Below are 21,019 nucleotides of genomic sequence, written 5' to 3'. Positions count from 1 at the left end.
CCTCAGCCTTCCGAGTAGCAGGGACTATAGGCGCCCACCACCAAGTCCAGCTAATTTTTGTATTTTTAGTAGAGACGGATTTTCACCATCTTGGCCAGACTGGTCCCGAAATCCTGACCTTGTGATCCGCCCGCCTTGGCCTTCCAGAGTGCTGGGATTACATGTGTGAGCCACTGCGGCTGGCCTAGCCACTGCTTTTTAGAGTAATTGCCATAGCTGGTTGTGTCAGTTTGACATTTTGATTTCAAAGATTGTATTATAGTCGTTTGCCAAATGTCATTGAGTTCAGGGTTCTTGAATGATAGGCATAAACTCACTGGTGCTTTGTTTGTTAAGAGTATTATATAAGGCCGGGCGCGGTGGCTCAAGCCTGTAATCCCAGCACTTTGGGAGGCCTAGACGGGCGGATCACGAGGTCAGGAGATCGAGATCATCCTGGCTAAAAAACGGTGAAACCCCGTCTCTACTAAAAAAAAAAAAAAAATACAAAAAAAAACTAGCTGGGCAAGGTGGCGGGTGCCTGTAGTCCCAGCTACTCGGGAGGCTGAGGCAGGAGAATGGCGTAAACCCGGGAGGCGGAGCTTGCAGTGAGCTGAGATCCGGCCACTGCACTCCAGCCTGGGTGACAGAGCGAGACTCTGTCTCAAAAAAAAAAAAAAAAAAAGAGTATTATATAAGATGATTTTGTAATTTTTTTTTTTTTTTTGAGATGGAGTCTTGCTTGTTCCCCCAGGCAGAGTCCAGTGACGCCATCTCGGCTCACTGCAACCTCCGCCTCCCGGGTTCCTGCCATTCTCCTGCCTCAGCCTCCCTAGTAGCTGGGACTACAGGCACCCGCCACCACGCCCGGCTAATTTTTTGTATTTTTAGTAGAGACAGGGTTTCACAGTGTTAGCCAGAATGGTCTCCATCTCCTGACCTTGTGATCCTCCTGCCTTGGCCTCCCAAAGTGCTGGGGTTAACAGGCATGAGCCATTGTGCCCGGCCTTTTTTTCTTTTTTTCTTTTTTTTTTTTGAGACGAAGTCTTGCTCTGTTTCCCAGGTTGGAGTGCAGTGGCGCGATGTCGGCTCACTGCAAGCCCCGCCTCTCGGGTTCAAGCTGTTCTCCTACCTCAGCCTCCTGAGTAGCTGGGACTACAGGCAGGCACCACCACGCTCGGCTAATTTTTGTATTTTTAGTAGAGACGGGGTTTCTCCATGTTGGTCAGGCTGGTCTCGAACTCCTGACCTCGTGATCCGCCTGCCTCGGCCTTCCAAAGTGCTGGGATTACAGACGTGAGCCACGGCACCTGGCTTATACTTTATTTTGTCTGTAAACTCTGTGTATAGTGCTTAAATGAGAGTTTCCCTGGACTCTAAAGAGTATATTCATATTGCCTAATGAAGCTTTTATGTGTTGATTTCAGGTTATTTGCTGCCTAACTTTAATACTTAAGTGAACTTATAACTGGATTAGAACCTTGATGATACGGGGTGGGTAAGGGATTTTCAAAAAGCAGGTGGATTTTACTTACAGGCCAAGGTCTCAAGGACAGCTATTGCTTTCTAGCTTTAAAATGTCCCTCATTAGTGTACATTTGAAGGTTTGGCAAATTTCTTAGTTTTAGTGTTCATTGTTTCTTGACTGGAGACTAACTTTGGAACTGATTTTGGAGTATGTGGAAGAGTGCATTGTTAGAGTAGCACTGATTCTTGATCTGTGCATTTTTTGTTTTTGAGACAGGGTATTGCTCTGTAGTCCAGGCTGGAGTGGTGTGATCATGGATCATTGTAGCCTTGACCATCCCAGCTCAAGTGATCCCCCAATCTCAGCCTCCTGAGTAGCTGAGACCACAAGCGTGTGCCACCATGCCAGGCTAATTTTTAATTTTTTTTTTTGTAGAGACAGGGCCCTGCCATGTTGCCCAGGCTGGTCTTGACCTCCTGGGCTCAAGCAGTTCTTCCTCCTAAGCCTCCCAAAGTACTGAGTTGTAGGTGTGAGCTACTGTGTCTGGCCTGATCTCTGTATTCTTTAAGAAGAATATTCTATTCACCCTCTTACTTTATAAGCACAATTGTACCATCTTCAGGAAGCACTCGTTATCTTTTAGCAATGTTACTTCTCTCCAAACGCAGAGTAGGTAACAGTAATTTGTAGAGCTATTTCTTTAATAGTTTTTCCTCATTACAGAGTAATACTTAACATGATAAAAAAGTGTGTAAGAATACTAAAGGGTATGTAGGAAAAAAACCTTCTATACTTCTATGCGTCGTAGACGTACCCAATTGGGTTTATGCATGCATGTGTACACATACCACACACGTTTCTTTCGTTCTTGTAGAGAGACAGGGTCTCACTGTGTTGCCCAGCCTGGAGTGCAGTAGTACAATCATAGCTAATAGAGCCTCAAGCTCCTGGGCTCAAGTGATCCTCCTGCCTCAGCTGCCTGAGTAGCTGGGATTATAGGTGTGAACCAACAGCCCTGGCTAATTTAAAAAATTTTTTTTGTAGAGAAAGGGTGTCACTCTGTTGCCTGGGCTGGTCTCGAATTCCTAGCCTTAAGCCATCCTCCCTCCTCAGCCTCCTAGAGTGCTGGGATTATAGGCGTTAGCCACTACACCTGGTCCACACATTCTTTATATGACTTTAAAAAACTGATTAAAAAACTTAGAGCATCTGCCCCACGTTACTAAATACTCTTCAGGAAGGTTATTTTAAATGACTATATGAAATGATGTCATGTTTTTAGCCATTCTTTTATTGTTGCATATTTAGGATATTCCTTTTTTTTATTATAACACTGTCATGGCTATGTTTGTTAATGCATTTTCACATTTTCTGATTGTTTTCCGAAGGTAGATTGCTAAATAATCGAATCTATGTGTCAAAGACGATGAAAGGAATTACAGCAGAGTCCATTTCCCCGTATACATTATACGCTCTTAAAGTGTTTAACGTGGCATTCGTTACTTTGTAATGAAAAAAAGTTACAAAGATTAGTCCGCAGATTATTATATTATCTACCTTGTGTTTGGAGAGAAAAGCAGCATGGCTAAAATATAGTCTCTACTTCTTGATGATGACACAATTGTGCTTATAAAATGAAAGAGGTGTATTATAATATTCTTAAAGAATGCATCTTTTTAAAATAGCTCTTGATCAGCCCTTCGCAATTCGGTCCTTGAGGAAATTAAGCTCTAATGCCCTGAGGTATCTACCCTGTGTAGTAAAATTAACGTATTTCCTGTGCATCTCGAGCTATACTGGCTTGAATTATCCTTGAGAGAATTGAGAAAACAGTCCTGAAATTATTTTATGTAGGGCTTAATTCTTTAGCAGAATACAGTACTGGTTAAGAAAGGCTGTTCTGGATATACCTACTGACAAACTATTTTCCGTAAAGATTAGACTATCTCACTAGCAGTCTGTAAGAATGCCGGTCTCACTTTACATCTTAATGTTATCTTTACCCTGAAAAAGAACTTGCCTGTGTTGTACGTTAAAAAGTATTATTTTGTTTTAATTTGCATTTTTTTTGTTTACATTTTTCATGTGTTTACTTGCTATTTGGGTATTATCTGTGAATTGTGTATTTTTTGTTAATTTTTCTTGGGGGAAGGGAAGAGCTTAATATTTAATTTATATGGGCTCTATATAGTGAGGATAAAGTTTTTTCTCTCACATTTGTTATAAATAATTTTCAGTGTTTGTCGTTTGCTCTTTAGTTTTTATGTTTTTGATGTATACACATTTTATATTGGTAAGCAGTAAAATGTACCACACTTTTTTTTTTTTTTTTTTGCAATTCCTTACGTTTCTTTTTTTCTTGGAAAGGCCTTTATCTGAATGAATATCATTAAATGTGTATATATGTTTTTTGTTTTCTAATTAATTTGCATTTTACTCTTAGTTCTTTAATTTTCCTTAAGAATTTATTTTGTATTTTTGTGTGAGGAGACAAACTTGATGTTTTCCTAATAACTGAAGATTGTTCTACACATTGTGTGGTAAAGATCGGTCCCTTTCCTTTTGGTTTGTGGCATTTTTTGTTGTTGTTAAGTGCTTATATATTATAAGATCTACTTTTCTGTTTGTTATCCTTTTTTCTGGTACTTTCTTCTAGTACTAGATTGATTTAATTATTACAGGCTAATAATTTTGTATTAATGGCCGGTTGGGCATTGAAAAAATTTCCCTCCCATATCTGTATTTTTGCCATTCTCACTCTTGTTCTGAGGTGCTGCCAGATACTCTTACCCAACTCTTTATATATCCCACCTGCCTCAGGGCTCGGCTCAGATGCTGTTTCTTCACAGGGCCCTCCCGAACCCAACCCTATCTAAAGTAGGAAATCCTGTACCCAGTCTGCCATATTATCCTGTCTCTTCAATATCATTTATCACAATTTGTAAATAACATTCTTGACAGTTTGTCTACTTTCTTTTTCATTGGAATTTCGGTGCCATGAGGGTAAAGATCTTATTTCTCTTGCTTACTGCTGTATCCCTTGTACCTGACACATAGTAAATACTCAATAAATATATTTGGATCTGGAAGTTCATTAAAAATGAACTTCAGAACTGTTCTTTTTCTCAGTCAACCACAATCAGGGTTGTGTTAAACCTGCAAATTATTTTTCAAGTATGGCGTACGGTGGCTCATGTCTCTAATCCCAGCACTTTGGGAAGCTGAGGTGGGTGGATTGCTTGAGCCGAGGACTTCATGACCTGCCTGGGCAACATGGTGAGACCTCATCTGTAAAAATAAAAATAAAAATAAAAAGGTAGCCAAGTTTTGTGGCATACACTGGTGGTCTCAGCTGCGGTGGAGGCCGAGGTGGGAGGATCACTGGAGCCTGGGAGGTCGAGGCTGCAGTGAGCCAGGACTACGTCACTGCACTTGAGCCTGGGTGACAGAGTGAGACCCTGTGTCAAAAAAATAAAAATAAAGTATGGCTTACTATTATTTTTTTAATTGATTAAAAGTTTATTTACATGTTCCAGCAAAGTGCTGTAGTTTTCTTCATTTAAGTGTTGTACATTTCTTGTCAAGGTTACCGCTATGTAATTTGTAAAAGTTTTTTTCCTACTTCGAATGGATTTTTTCCCTATCATATTTTTTGCGTAATTAAAAATTGAAACAATCTCAAATTTAGAGAAAAATTGCAAATACAGTAAAAATAACTTTTTTTCCTCCGTAACCATTTGAGGATAAATCGCCAACCTGTATGTCATCATACCTCTCCCTTTATATAGTATGTGTGTCCCACAAAATGGGACCTTTGGCATAGCCATGACATTCAGGACATTACCTTAGAATTCAAATTTCATTTGTTGTTCTGATAAACAAAAATAATCTTTGTAAATAAAAAAGATTGAGTTTAGAATCACAGGTTACATGTCTCTTTCATCTCCTTCAATCTGGGACAGTTTCTGTCTGTTTTTGCCTTCGTGACCTGGATACTTTCAAGGATTACAGACTAGTAATTTTATAGAATATACTTCTATTTGGGTTGTCCTGTGTTTCTTCATTATATGCTCAGGTTGTATATCGCTGAAAAGAATATCGCAGGAGTGATGCTCTGTTCTTGTCATTGTACCGTGGCAGATGGCACACGATTGTCAGGCTGTCTTATTACTGAAGATGATCACTTTGATTACTTGAGCAAGGTGATAATCCCTTTCCAGCTTCTCCACTGGGCAGTTACTCTCCTGTTGTAATCAATACTTGTTTTGTGAGGAGATACCTTGAGACTATATACATATCTCATTCTTCATCAACTGTTCAATTTATTTATGTCGTATCTGTATGGATTTATAGATCCCTGGTTTTCTCAGTAGTTTGTATGTAACCACCATTATTGAATTTGATGCTCAGTCTGTCCTAGGGTTGGTCAGTGGGAGCCCATTCAAGCTCACTCCTGTGTCTGTTAGACATGTTCCTGTTATTCTTTGAGTACTTCCTTTCTTTCTGGTGTGAAAATTTTAGGTTCACTAAAGTTATTTAATATTCTTGTGTGAACATTTCATTTAAGTTTTCTTGTTTTTGTATAGACACCTTAAGGTTAAACAAGTAGCTTTATTTGAAATGTCAATTACCCCTGTAATATGGGGACCAAAAAATTTGTTAAAAACTGTCAGAAAAAGCTGTGCATGGTGGTGTGTGTGCCTTCAGTCCCAACTACTCAGGAGAGGCTGAGGTGGGAGGATTGCTTGAGCTCAGGAATTTAAGATCAACCTGGGCAGTAAAGCGAAACCCTTCTCTCTCTATTAAACACACATGCACACACACACATAGATACACACACATAGATACACACACACTCACACACAGGAATTTGTCAGAATAAGGAAATACTTGAGCATCTATCCCAGCTCATATGTTTGGATTAATAAAATGCTAAGCATCAGTAAAGAATCAGGTATCCCTGTGTGGCTACTTAATTTTTTTTAAATTCCTAAAGTGAAAAGTAATTATATTTCTTTGCAATAAATAAGAAAGGACCAGAAGAGAAACTTGATTGTTGTGTCTTTTAAGCCTTCAGGTCCTTGTCTCCAAGGTAATTTTATAGAGATTTTTGAGATCAAAATTTTGGCACCTTAGCGTACAACAGTACTTGGCATTTTGTAGGGATTCTCAGGGAAAGATATTATTTTATGTTAGGTGAAAGGAGGAGAGAAATTAGAATTATTCCCAATCTCTTCTGTTTCCTCTCTCTTTCCTTCTTTGAGAGAGATTATAGTTGAAAAGAGGAAGCAGCAAGGTGGGAAGGAACATAGATGGGGAGAGATGTTTAAGTTTTTGAAGAGATGATGAGATGAGATTTTATTTTTTTGTGATGGAGTCTCTGTCACCTAGGCTGGAGTGCAGTGGCACAGTGTCAGCTCACTGCAACCTCTGCTTCCCAGGTTCAAGTGATTCTGCTGCCTCAGCCTCCTGAGTAGCTGGGATTACAGGCGCACACCACCACGCCCGGCTAATTTTTGTAGTTTTAGTAGAGACGGGGTTTCACCATGTTGGTCAGGCTGGTGTTGAACTCCTGGCCTCATGTCCTGTCTGCCTCGGCCTCCCAGAGTGCTGGGATTACAGGCGTGAGCTACCGCGCCCGGTGATGATGAAATCTTAAGACTCTCAAGTTTTGGAGAGAGATGTTCAAGTTTTTCATCTTTCCCTGAGAATGCCTACAAAATGCCAAATATTGTACTTGTTCACTAAGGTGCCAAAATTATGAAATTATCTTGGAGATAAGGAACCTGAAGGCTTAAAAGACACAACAATGAAGTTTCTCTTCTGGCCCTTTCTTATTTATTACATACAGAAATAATTACTTTTCAATTTAGGAATTAAAAATATAGTAGTCACACAGGAATACCTGATTCTTTACTAATGCTTAGCATGTTTTTTGTGGGAATAATTTTTATCCCTCTAACAGTAAAATGATGTTAAAAGCCCTTGAAGAAAATGAAAATTATTTCCATTTCATACCCTTGAAGCTCTGATTTTATTAATAATTTTGTTTTTTGAGTGAACAAAACCTCAAAATATACCAGCATGGTAAATTTATTGATTTCTCCTCTTATGCCTGATTGCTTATCAGTTTGGTTCTTTTGTCTGAGAATGATCCAATTAGACTAATTTTTTTTACAACAGGGAACTTTCACCTTCTTATACTGTGTTCTCATTGGAGCATCGCACAGTCTCTGCATACGTAGAGTGTGAAGATGGCATCTTTATGTATACCTTCTTAAGTAAGCTAAACTGTCTTGAGAATGACAGTAAGTAGCACATTAAGACACGAAGGGTTATTTCTTTTTTGGCGAATCGTTCTTTGTTTAAATGGAGAAACATAAGGTCTTATATTGAGAGGTAGATTTATTTAATATTCCATACGTATAATTTTAAAAATATTTCTCCTGTCTCAGAATGAAGTGAGGGTTCTGCTAAGGCATCTTTGTAATTCACACCTTTCTTTGAACACGCTTTGCCTTTATTCCTTATTGAGGGACTTGAATGCACAATCATTTGTGGTTTTTTTTTTTTTATATGAAATAGAAATTTGATCATTTATACCAAAAGTTAGTGCTATATGATGATATAAAAGTTCCTTAGATAGAAACATTCCAGGCTGGATATCTGACTCCTTTTATCATCTGCATGATGTACTTAGCTGTATGTAAAATGGAAAAGTAGCAAGTTTAAATGACTGGTAAAGTTGGAGGCACACTGTGCTACCTAGCGGTTCTATTTCTGTGTCTTCTTGAGAGAAACTTTTACCCATGTGCTCAAGGATCTAGATAAATGGAGGTGTAATTTATTATAATAGTAATCTAGATAGGATCTAGATAGATGGAGGTGGTGTATTTATTATAATAGTGAATACGTACAAAAATGCTTAACTGTTCCTCAGTAAGTGAATGGATAAATTGATATTATTCGTGTAGTGGAATTCAAGTAAACAATCCTTTTCTCCAGAATACTTAGGGCAGATACAGTTTGGAAATTAGAAATTTTTAAACATTAAGGGTAATTCAGTATGTATACCATTTATTGTATAACATTCCCATTGGGATTTGGAAAACACCTCATAATCAAACATACAATTTTTTTTCTGTAGCAAAATTTATGAATATTCATATTAAGTGGGATAAATAGATTTTAAATGCCTTCATACTGTTTGGGTTAATTACACTTTAAAAATAAGTTATGAGAAAACTTAAGAGCTTTTTGGAGTTTAGATTTTTGGATAAAGAATTGTGGACCCACATTATATAGTTCATAAAATGAATGAAGTAGAGTTACATGTATCCATGTGGATTAATCTCAAGCTTATTATGTTAAGTAACAAAAGGAAGTTGCAGAGATAACTGTGCAAATAACATCATTTATGTGAATTTTTAAATAATAGTGAGAGAGAGAGCTCTGAAGCAAATAAGGCAAATTATTGGTGGCGGTTTTCTTACTTTGTTGTATGTTTGAATGTGACTTTATAACCTCAAACCTCTGCTTTTAAACCTTCTGTTTTATGTTAAGAATGTAAGGTTACATTGAGTTAGGCAATAAGAATGTGCTACAAAGCATGTTAGAACTGGAAGAGTTCTTTGAAATTATTAAAATTATCATCCCTTCTTTTTTTCTTTTTCTTTTTTTTTTTTTTTTTTGAGACAGGGTCTCAAAAAATATATACTCTCTCTATATAAATATATACTCTGTCGCGCAGGCTAGAGTATAGTGGCGTGATCATGGTTCACTGCAGCCTCAGACTCCTGGGCTCAGGGGAACGTCCTGAGTATCTGGGACTGTAGATGCATGCCACTGTGCCCGGCTAATTTTTAAAATTTTTTTGTAGAGACAGTATCTGTGCTGCCCAGGCTGGTCTTGAACTCCTGGGCTCAAGCAGTCCTTCCTCCTCGGCTTCTCAAACTGTGAGCCACTGCGCCTGGTCTACTCTTCTTTCTTCTAATCCAAGTCATTTCTACTTGTTAAGAGATTCTCTTGAATATTTATTTATTTTCCCTTTTTAAACCTTACACCTTTTACTTCTTTTCAAAACATATTTTGGTTGAGATATAGTTTCCATACAGTGAAATGCACACACCTTAAGTATCTTGTTTCCATGAGTTTTGACAAATGCCAACACCCGTGTAATCCACAATTCTCTCAAGATACAGAACATTTCCATCATCCCACAAAGTTCCCTCACATCTCTTCCCAGTTAGTATCATCCCTGCCGCCCAGCACAGGTAGTGTCCTGATTCCTTTCACTTTAATTTTACATGTTCTAGAACTTCATTTAAATGGAATCATACAGTCTGTACCCTGTTGTGTCTGGCTTTTTTGCTCCGCATGTTTTTTTACATTTATCCATATTGTCGCATGTATCCCTAGTTATCCTTTTATATAATACTCCCTTGTATGAATGTGGTACCATCAGTTTATCCAGTCTTCTGTTGATGGACATTTGTGTTGTTTCCAGTTTTTTATTTTTATGGATAAAACCACTGTAAACATTTTTTTTTTTTTTTTGAGACGGAGTCTCACTCTGTCGCCCAGGCTGGAGTGCAGTGGCCGGATCTCAGCTCACTGCAAGCTCCGCCTCCTGGGTTCACGCCGTTCTCCTGCCTCAGCCTCCCGAGTAGCTGGGACTACAGGCGCCCGTCACCTCGCCCAGCTAGTTTTTTTGTATTTTTTAGTAGAGACGGGGTTTTACCGTGTTAGCCAGGATGGTCTCGATCTCCTGACCTCATGATCTGCCCGTCTCGGCCTCCCAAAGTGCTGGGATTACAGGCTTGAGCCACCGCGCCTGGCCTGTAAACATTTTTATATGGTTGTGTTTATTGGTACATGTTTTCATTTCTCTTGGGGTAATACCTAAGGGTGGAATTCCTGGGTCCTAGGGTAGGTGCATACTTACCTTTATGAGAAACTACCAGACCAATTTTCAGTGTTGGTTTTGACTGCTTCCCATTCTTGCCAACATTTAGTATTGTTGGTTGTCTAAATTTTAGCCATGCTAGTGGGCGTGTAGTATCTTACTAAGTGGTATCTTAACTATGGTTTTGATTTGCATTTCCCCAGTTACTAAAGATGCTAGTCACTTTTTCATTTACTTATTGTTTAGTTAGTTCAATTGCTTATTGTCCTTAGGAGAATGTTCATCTTCCCCAGGAATGTATTTTTCTTTTTGAAGTATCTAAAAACCACTTAAAAAAAATTTTTTTTTTGAGTTGTAGAAGTAGTTTATATATTCTGGATACAAGGATACAAGTCCTTTAACAGTTATATGTGGCGTGCCAATTTTATTTTTATAGTGGTCTCTTTCCTTTTAAAATTTTTCCTCATCACTCTTTCCATATGATATAATGGTCTCTTTTGATAAGCAGAAATTAAAAATTTTGGAGTCTAATTTGTGAATTTAAAATTTTATCATTAGTACTTCCTAACATAGCCATCCAAATATCTTCCCCTTAAAGTATAAAGTCTGAAGCTGGTCATGGTGGTTCATACCTGTAATCCCAGCACTTTGGGAGGCCGAGGCTGGCAGATCACCTGAGGTCAGGAGTTTGAGACCAGCCTGGCCAACATGGTGAAAACCCCGTCTCTACTAAAAATACAAAAACTCGCTGGGCTTGGTGGCAAGCACCTGTTATCCCAGCTACTCAGGAGACTGAGGCAGGAGAATCGCTTGAACCTGGGAGGCAGAGGTGCAATGAGCAGCCTGGGCAGCAGAGAGAGATTCTGACTCAAAGAAAACAAAAAAAAAAGTATAAAGTCAGCTGAAGTGATGTGAAGGCTTTTGTGATCATAGACCTAAGCATTAGAATTGCAAATATAACTTGGTGTGAAAGGTCTGCAGTATGGATGCAGAAATTAAATGTCTGTCTGGAATTAATGGTAACAAACGTATGTATTGGGGTTTGTGTGATAGAATTGGCAGATAACCAGAAAAACAAATTTATTTTCCTTTTAAATATGAAGGAAAATTTATGAAGGAAAAGCAAATTTATTTTCCTTTTAAATATGGAAACATGAAGTAATCTTGTTAGGCAAACCTACATTGATTGCCTTTCTCTGCATTAATTTCTCAGAAATTTTCCTCATTAATTTTCTTGAGCTCTTCTATCTACTTAATGTCTTTACAAACACATATGCAAGAGAGTCTCAGACACATCTTATTTGATGATTGTCATGGAGAATATTAAGGGTTTTTGTACAAATGTTTGTGTTTATGCCGCGGTGTTTTGCTTCCAAGAATTTATGGTCTTCTCTATGCAAGTTTTATCATTTTTGTTGTCAGGTGTTTTTATTTCCAGGTCCTTTCTGTGGTTTTTGTTGTTGTTGTTGTTGTTTTTAATTTTTACTTTTGTTTTTGAGACAGAATCTCACTCTGTCACCCAGGCTGGAGTGCAGTGGTGCAATCTCGGCTCACTGCCACCTCTGCTTTCTGGGTTCAAGCAGTTCTTGTGCCTCAGCTTCCCTAGTAGCTGGGACTACAGGCATACACCGCCATGCCCAGCTAGTTTTTGTATTTTTAGTAGAGATGGGATTTTACCATGTTGGCTACGCTGGTCTCTAACTCCTGACCTCACATGATCCGCGTGCCTCAACCTCCCAAAGTGCTGGGATTACAGGCGTGAGCCTCTGTGTCCAGCCAATAAATACTTTAAAAATAAATGTTCAGGCCGGGCGCGGCGGCTCATGCCTGTAATCCCAGCACTTTGGGAGGCCGAGGTGGGTGGATTATGAGGTCAAGAGGTCGAGACCATCCTGGCCAATATGGTGAAACCCCGTCTGTACTAAAAATACAAAAATTAGCTAGGCATGGTGGCTGCGTGCCTGTAGTCCCAGCTACGTGGGAGGCTGAGGCAGGAGAATTGCTTGAACCTGGAAGGCAGAGGTTGCAGTGAGGCGAGATCACACCACTGCACTCCAGCCTGGTGACAGAGCAAGACTGCGTCTCAAAAAAAAAAAAAATTTTTTTTCAGCAGTGTGAGGAAAATATACATAAAATATAAGAACAATAAAATGCTACTGTCTGAGAGATGATGTGGCTTATACCTGAACGCAGCACCGAAGTGGGCAGATAACCTGAGGTCAGGAGTTTGCGACCAGCCTGGCCAGCATGGCGAAACCCCATCTCTACTAAAAATACAAAAAATAGGAGATGGTGGTGTACACCTGTAATCCCAGCCACTTGGGAGGCTGAGACACGAGAATGACGTGAACTCTGAAGGAGAAGGTTGCAGTGAGCTGAGATCACACTACTGCATTCCAGCCTGGGTGACAGAGTGAGAGACTGTCTCAAAACAGAAAGGACTTGGAAATAAAAACAGCTAACAACAAAAACCCATAACATAGTCATTTATTATCATTATCAAGTATTAAGTACTGTATATAATTGTATGTACCACACTTTTATATGACCGGCAATGCGGTAGGTTTACATTATTGCAAACACATGGGTAATGTATGTGTTACAACAGTATGATGGGTGTGATGTGATAGGAATTTCCCACCCCCCCGACCCGAGACGGAGTCTTGCTGTGTCGCTAGGCTGGAGTGCAGTGGCATGATATCCGCTCACTGCAACGTCCGCCTCCAGGGTAAGCGATTCTCCTGCCTTAGCCTCCTGAGTAGCTGGGATTACAGGTGCACACCACTACACCCAGCTAATTTTTGCATTTTTAGTAGAGACGGGCTTTCACCATGTTGGCCAGGATGGTCTTGATCTCTTGACCTTGTGATCCACCCGCCTCCGCCTCTCAAAGTGCTGGGATTACAGGTGTGAGCCACCGTTCCTGGCCTGTGATAGGAATTTTTTTAGCTTCATTGTAATGTTCTGGGACCACTATGATACATGCAGTCTCTCGTTGACTGAAACGTCATTATGTGGTGTATGTAGAATGCATTTATGACAGTAGGACTTCCCCATTTTCATAGCGTTTTCATTTGTTCTTTTTTTTTTTTCCCCTGAGACAGAGCTTTGCTCTGTCACCCAGGCTGGAGTGCAGTGTCATGATCTTGGCATCCTTCAACTCCAGGGTGCAAGTGATTTTCCTGCCTCAGCCTCCCAAATTGTTGGGATTATAGGCACCTGCCACCGTGTCCAGCTATGTTTTGTAGTTTTAGAGATGAGGTTTCACCATGTTGGTCAGACTGGTCTCAAACTCCCCCACCCCAAGTGATCCACCCACTTCGGCCTCCCCAAATGCTGGGATTACAGGCATGAGCCACGGCACCCGACCACATTTTCATTTATTCTTTAACTTCTGTTCTGGGTTGTGGTGGCATAAAGATGGATTATGTCTATTGCTGAAATAAACCTGTTGTCCAAATTTTGATGTTCCCCAGCAATTATCTTGCTACTTAGATTTATGTACAGCATTCACGGAGCAGAAAGATAGATTATCTTATTTTTCCTGGATTCAGAGGCAGAGAGTGGTTGTTAGAATTCTAGTGGAATTGCTTGTTCATTTTCTTGACTCTGACATTATTTTTAGGGAGAATGACTTTGGTTACTAAGCTCCAGATAATGGGTGAGAATGTTAAACAATTTAATCCACCCATTCGAGTTCTAGTGTGGGTCTTTTTTGCATTTTGGTGAGTCTCCTGCTTGTGTTTAGATTAGTCTGAAAACTTTGATTTGGTTTAATATTTGAGGGCTTTCAGTGTGCTTTGCTGTACAGAAAATAAATCTCTGTCATTAACTCAAAGAATACTGAACTAACAATAAGGAGGAGTAAATTACCTTGGAGGCTCTTCCCCTGTCTCATTCTCTGTGGTTCAGACTCGTTAAATTAATTTCTTCTTTTAAAATGTTTGTTTTAAAATGATGGAAACTAGAATTCAGTTGACGTTTATACAAAGTGGGGGGTTATATCTGTATATAAGTTTTGACTCCCCCCAGATTTAACTGTTAATAGCCTACTGTTGACCAGGGCCTAACTGATGACATAGTTGATTAACACATATTTTGTATGTTATATGTTAACATGTATTTTATGTATATACTGCATTCTTACAGTAAAGCAAGCTAGAGAAAAGAAAATGTTATTAAGAAAATTGTCTGGGTGTGGTGCCTCATGCCTGTAATTCCAGCTCTTTGGGAGGCCAAGACAGGCAGATCACATGGTCAAGAGATTAAGACCATCCTGGCCAATATGGTGAAACCCCATCTCTACTAAAAATACAAACATTAGCCGGGCGTGGTGGCGGGCATCTGTAATCCCAGCTACTCGGGAGGCAGAGGCAGGAGAATTGCTTGAACCTGGGAGGCGGAGGTTGTAGTGAGCCGAGATCGTGCCATTACACTCTAGCCTGGGTGACAGAGCGAGACGCCGTCTCAGGGGGAAAAGAAAAAAATCACAAGCAAGAGAAAATACATTTACTATTCATTAAGTAGAAGTAGACCATCACGAAGATCTTCATCCTTATCATTTGTGTGTTGAGTAGGCTGAGGAAGAGGAAGAAGAAAAGGGGTTGATATTGCTGTCCCAGGGATGACAGAGGCAGAAGAAAATCCATGTGTCAGCAGACCCTTAAAGTTCAAACCTGTGTGGTACAAGGGTCGACTGTACTTTGTTTTCATAGAGATATATTAAAGTTTTATGAGTTTAGTTCATAGTGATCTTATAGGTTCTAAGTTTCATTTTAATATGTTGCATGTAAAATAAGTGCTTTATCTGTGTTCCTTTTGTCTTTCTTGACTATTGTTGTTAATTTAAAATTTGTAATAGGTTATAACTCTTAGGTTTTACCCATTTGTGAGCTTTATTTTTGGGTAAGAACTTTATCCTGTACTTTTGCTGTGCTTTGTATAGTACTGTAACTATGAAAGATCTTTGTTGACTGTTAATTATCTGAAAATGCTTCTTTTTGCTTCAGGTCAAATATTGAATAAACCTAGAGCATATAATTAACATATTTATTAGGACTGTGGTTTGTATTTTGGCCAGCTTGGATTTAAGAATTATTTGTATTGGTTGATGTTGAACTGTTTTTTTTTTTTTTTTCTTTTCTTTTTTTTTTTTTTTTTGGAGATGGAGTCTCTCTCTGTTGCCCAGGCTGGAGTGCAGTGGCAGGATCTCAGCTCACTGCAGCCTCTGCCTCCCAGGTTTTAGCGATTCTCCTGCCTCAGCCACCTGAGTAGCTGGGATTACAGGTGTGCACCACCATGCCTGGCTAATTCTTGTATTTTTGGTAGAAACGGGGTTTCACCATGGTGGTCAGGCTGATCTTGAACTCCTGACCTTGTGATCCACCTGCCTCGGCCTCCCAAAGTGCTGGGATTACAGGTGTGGTGATTTTTTTAGAATAAGAGTAATTCACTGCATTATTTTTTTAAGGAATAGGTGGTATAACTTCCCAGATACTTGAAATGCAGCTAATATACAGTAGCCATTTACTTTCAACATAATTTCTCAACATTTAACTTTTGTCAGTTTTTCATCAAAAATTTATTGAGGACTTATAGTAGTCAAGTACTGTGCTGTGCCCAGGGTAAGAAGATGACAGTCCTAAGTCCTAGAAAGTTCATTGGTGATAAATACCAAGAATTAAATTGCAGATCAGTCTGATAAGTGCTATTCTGTGGATAAGCATACAGCCCTGGGCAGCACAGATGAGGACATCAGATAGCCTAACTAAATGGGAAGCTTGACTTGGTTGACTTAAGAATTATTTAAAACTCTTTTGCATGTTACAGTAATATAGTTTATTTAATACATGGATTTATATGTTTCAGAAAAAAAATGTTCTTAATTTAACATTTATAAAAGGGTACAGTGCTGGTGTTTTCTCTGACTCTGATCTTCTTGATAAACAGTGTACTGAGTTCTCTGTGATATGTTTTGCTTGTAATCATGACCATTTCACGTATCCACATTTTTTTTTTCTCTAAAAATGTCTCTAGACTACATAGTTCTGTTATTTTAGGAATGAGAATAAACGGGATCAAAGTGTACTCTTGTTCTAAGAAACTAGTGAGTTTATTTGTTGGAAGTTCTGCCTCAGAAGAGCTTCTGATATTTATCTAAAATATATGAATAGTAGTTGTGATCTGTCATTGTTTTTTGCAGATATATTATTGTTGTAATAAAAGCCATAGGCCCTGTCAAGAGAGTTAAGAATTTTCATTATTGTTGTTCACAATATCCTACCATTTCATTGAGATATAGCTTGGTGTGATGATAGTACAGTCCCTGGAGTAAATTTTAGGCAAATACTTTCCCAGCATTTCAAAATCAAGCTGAGTGTAAGAGTGAGAAGTGGACTAGTGGGTGTTGCTGTAAAATTTGGAGTGTGAGATCATTTTGCAGTGTGTCGGGACCAGACTTCCCAAACAGACATTCTAGTATTATCTTACAGCTAGATCTTTCCTTAAACTCAATGTATCTGTTTTTGGTTGATCATTATAGATGGCTGTGATGTGTGAATATGCCCATTTTATCTTCTGTGTGAATACGCTGGAGAAAGAGTAGCCTTGCTTGTAGTCTGCTTTTTTCCTTCTTCTTCTTCCAAAGGAGTTGGCAGGAATTTTTATAAAATAAAGCTAGCCTGATTGTAGCCAAAAGAGGAAATGTTGGTTTATATTTTAGTGGAGAAAACTGCTGTATAGACTTCTAGGCTACCACTCAGCATTGTTGTATTTTTATACTCTAGTAAAATGGGTGCGAGCAGAGCTGAAGAACCAGACACACTAGTAGTTAACGTTTTCTTTCTTTACCGAAATAGTAATTGCCATGCTACATTTAGCCATATGTGCCAAAGCGTATGTGAAACTATTAGCTATAGCCAGTGTATATTTGTCCTAACCTGAATGAATGGATGATGAATGTTCAAAAAAGGAGGAACAGTCATACCTAGAAATCAGCTTCCCTGTTGAATGTAACTTCTGGTATTTCCCTTTGGGATCTATTCACTCAGGAGTGTCGGGATATTTTGTTGACTTCCAAGGGAAAGAAACTAGGCTTTCAGAGAGTTAGCATTTTGATACATCTTTTTATTGAGGGTCTTTTGAACTCCAGCAACTGTTAATCATTAAAAGATGATGCTGGTAGTGAAATGCATTTTTAAATTTATATTCATGAATTTAAACTCCTGATTTTTTTTTTGGTGAGTTTATTCTACGAAAGAAATAGCAGTGCTTTTCAAGTGTTTAAAGACTACCATAATTGAAAGTTCACTACTTGCTAAAAGCATAATACCCAAACTGGAAATGATAAAGGAAAATGTCATTGTCTTTGTATTAAAAAAGAAGATATCTATTAAAAGTCATCATAAACAATGTTAAAAGAAAAATGGCACACTTGGAAAATTATTTGTAACATACACAGCAGGTGAAAGATTATTTTCCTAATACGAAGAGCTCTTAAAATGGATTAGGAAAAAATATTCAATAACAAAATCGGCAAAGAACGAGAAGGGAGGAGTCCCAAAAGTAGATACACGAAGATACACGTAGAAATGATTTGTAGTATGTGTCAGAATTACAATTGTGCACACTTAAGTAGATACACGAAGATACACGTAGAAATGATCTGTAATATGTGTCTGAATTACAATCGTGCACACTTTGTGATCCAGCAATTCCATCTTTGAGAATTCCCAAGAAAAATGTGGATTTATGTGTAAAGATGCATATGTGAAGGTGCCTCTTACAATAGTGAAAAATGAGAACTAACCTAAAATATCCATGAGTGAAATTTTATGACAAATATCTTCTCTCCAACCAATTTTTTATTATGGTAAAATACATATACAATTTACCATCTTAACCGTTTTGAAGTGTACGGTTTGGTGGCATTCAGTATGTCCCATCTGTCTTCAGAACTCTTCTTGTCCTGATGAACTGAAACTCTATACCCATTAAACAATAACTCCTCATTCTGTCCCCCTCCTGCATCCTGGCAACCACACTTCTATTTCCTTTTTATCAATTCGACTGCTCTAGATACCTCATGTAAATGGATACATACAGTGTTGGTCTTTTTGTGATTGGCTTATTTCACTTAGCACAATGTCTTTAAGGTTCATCCACGTTGTAGCATGTGTAAGAATTTCTTTCCTTTTTAAGGCTGAAAAACGTTGGCAGGTGATATGGTTTGGCCGTGTCTCCATTCAGATCTCACCTGGAATTGTATCTCTCAGAATTTCCACATGTTGTGGGAGGGACATAGGAGGAGGTAACTGAATCATGGGGGCCGTGCTATTCTCATGATAGTGAATGAGTCTCTTGAGATCTGATGGGTTTATCAGGGGGTTACGCTTTTGCTTGTTCCTTATTTTCTCTTGCTACCGCCATGTAAGAAGTGCCTTTTGCCTCCCACCATGATTCTGAGGCTTCCTCAGCCATGTGGAACTGTGAGTCCAATTAAACTTCTTTTTGTTTCCAGTTTTGGGTATGTCTTTATCAGCAGCGTGAAAACAAACTAATACTGCAGGCACCTTGTTTCCAAAAAAAAAAAGAGATTTTTTTGAATGGATAATGCAGATATTTATACCCTCATTTAAAGTGTGAGGAATCTGAAACCCAGAAAGATGGTGACATGTCTGAATGTCGTAACTAGTCAGTGTGAGAGCCAGAACTAAAACTCTTGTTTTCTCATCACAGTTTAGTGTTCTTCCCAGTGTGGTACACTGCTAGACCTTGAATCAGGGAATGATCTTTTATTGTTGCTTCTTTATTCCTAAAAATAAGATTTTTGATGTAATAGCCTTTTGGAATTCATTGTATAATGTACTGGACTTTACGTATCCATTCAGATTAAAGGTTCATATACCTTCTTTAGGGAAACAAGCTAAAGATATGCCCTCTCAAACATTTTTAGTAGTTTATCTGCATTAATACCTTTATTTAATTAGTCACCCATGTTGTTATCATCTCCTGTATAAAAAGCTTTGCATATTCTAATTAAAAAAACTTTGCTATATTATTATCTTTAGGTATTACTAGTTTTGATTTCTGCAATCTGCTCTGTTTTTGCTACTAGAGGAGGAAAGCTGATTTGGAGTTTTCTTTTTTTCTTGGTTCTAGATTTAGTGGGCTGCAAGGATTGCTTTGAATGCCAGCTCTGTCACTTACTCTGTGATCTTGGACAAGTGCTTAAACCTCTCTAACCTCGTGCCCTCGTCTATAAAATTAAATAATAGTACATGTGTTGGGTATCTAAAATAGTCAAATTCACAGAATCAAAGAGTGTAATGGTAGTTGCTGGGGTGGGGGAAATGGAGAGTTACTAATCAACAGGAATATAAACTTTTGGTTAAGATGAATAAGCTCTCGAGATTTGATGTACAACATTGTACCTGGAGTCAGCAATAATGTATTGTACACTTCAAAGTTGTTAGGAGAGTAGATGTCATGTTAAGGATTTTTACTACAATAAAATTAAAAAAATGTCCGTGTGTCATAATGAAGATGAAATAACATAAAAAATGTGTGGCACAATCTGGCATATACAGATTACTTGTTAAATGTTAATATTTATTATTTAATGTTTATAATACTTAAAAGTCATTTTATGTTTCGCTGTCCTTTGGTTTTGTTTGTTTGTTTGTTTGTTTGACACGGAGCTTGCTCTGTGACCCAGACTGGAGTGCAGTGGTGTGATCTTGGCTCACTGCAAACCCCACCTCCCAGTTCAAGCAATTCTCCTGCCTCAGCCTCCCGAGTAGCTGGGATTACAGATTTGTGCCACCACACCTGGCTAATTTTTATATTTTTAGTAGAGACAGGGTTTCACCATGTTGGCCAGGCTGGTCTTGAACTTCGGACCTTGTGATGTGCCCGACTCGGCCTCCCAAACTGCTAGGATTATAGGCGTGAGCTACCGTACCTGGCCAATTTTTGTATTTTTAGTAGAGATGGGGTTTTATCATGTTGGCCAGGCTGGTCTTGGTCAGGCCTGGTGATCCACCTGCCTCGGCCTCCCAAAGTGCTGGGATTACAGGTGTGAGCCCTCGCGCCTGGCCATCCTTTGTATTTTTTAATGAAAAAAAAAAATTTTTTTTTTAAAGACAGAGTTTCACTCTTGTTTCCTGGGCTGGAGTGCAATGGTGCGATCTTGGCTCACTATAACCGCCACCTCTCAGGTTCAAGGAATTCTCCTGTCTCGGCCTCTCGAGTAGCTGGGATTACAGGCGTATGCCACCACGCCCGGCTAACTTTTGTATTTTAGTAGAGACAGGGTTTCAGCATGTTGGTCGGGCTGGTCTCGAAACTCCTGACCTCAGCTGATTCGCCCGCCTCGGCCTCCCAGTGTGCTGGAATTACAGGCATGAGCCACCACGCCCGGCTGTTTTGATGAAATTTTTTGAATGAATGTATTCATATTCCTGTAGATTTCCCATTTCCCATATTCCCTCAACTTTAGTTTCTGTGTAATACCTTCTATTAATTTTGAACAGTGTCTTTATTATAGTTTATGCAAAGTGAGGAGTGCCATACTTATTTCGCTTCCTGTCGGGAATAAACTGAAGTTAAATTACTGACATTTTCCGTATTATCTCAATTATTTTTTAAGGACCTGTGAAACAGAATAA

The 21,019-nt window shown here is 38.8% G+C and overlaps 1 protein-coding gene across 9 annotated transcripts in view; it reads left to right on the top strand.

Annotated features, from left to right (window-relative positions):
• LOC105484242 (ELKS/RAB6-interacting/CAST family member 1) overlaps positions 1-21,019 on the top strand; it is a 541,895-nt gene that overhangs the window by 72,873 nt on the left and 448,003 nt on the right. The gene's annotated exons all lie outside the window — the stretch shown is intronic.

Source organism: Macaca nemestrina, chromosome 10, assembly GCF_043159975.1.
Source record: "Macaca nemestrina isolate mMacNem1 chromosome 10, mMacNem.hap1, whole genome shotgun sequence".
Classification (NCBI taxonomy): domain Eukaryota; kingdom Metazoa; phylum Chordata; class Mammalia; order Primates; family Cercopithecidae; genus Macaca; species Macaca nemestrina.
Note: the sequence above shows the minus strand (reverse complement) of the source record. Positions and strands in the feature narration are given on the sequence as shown.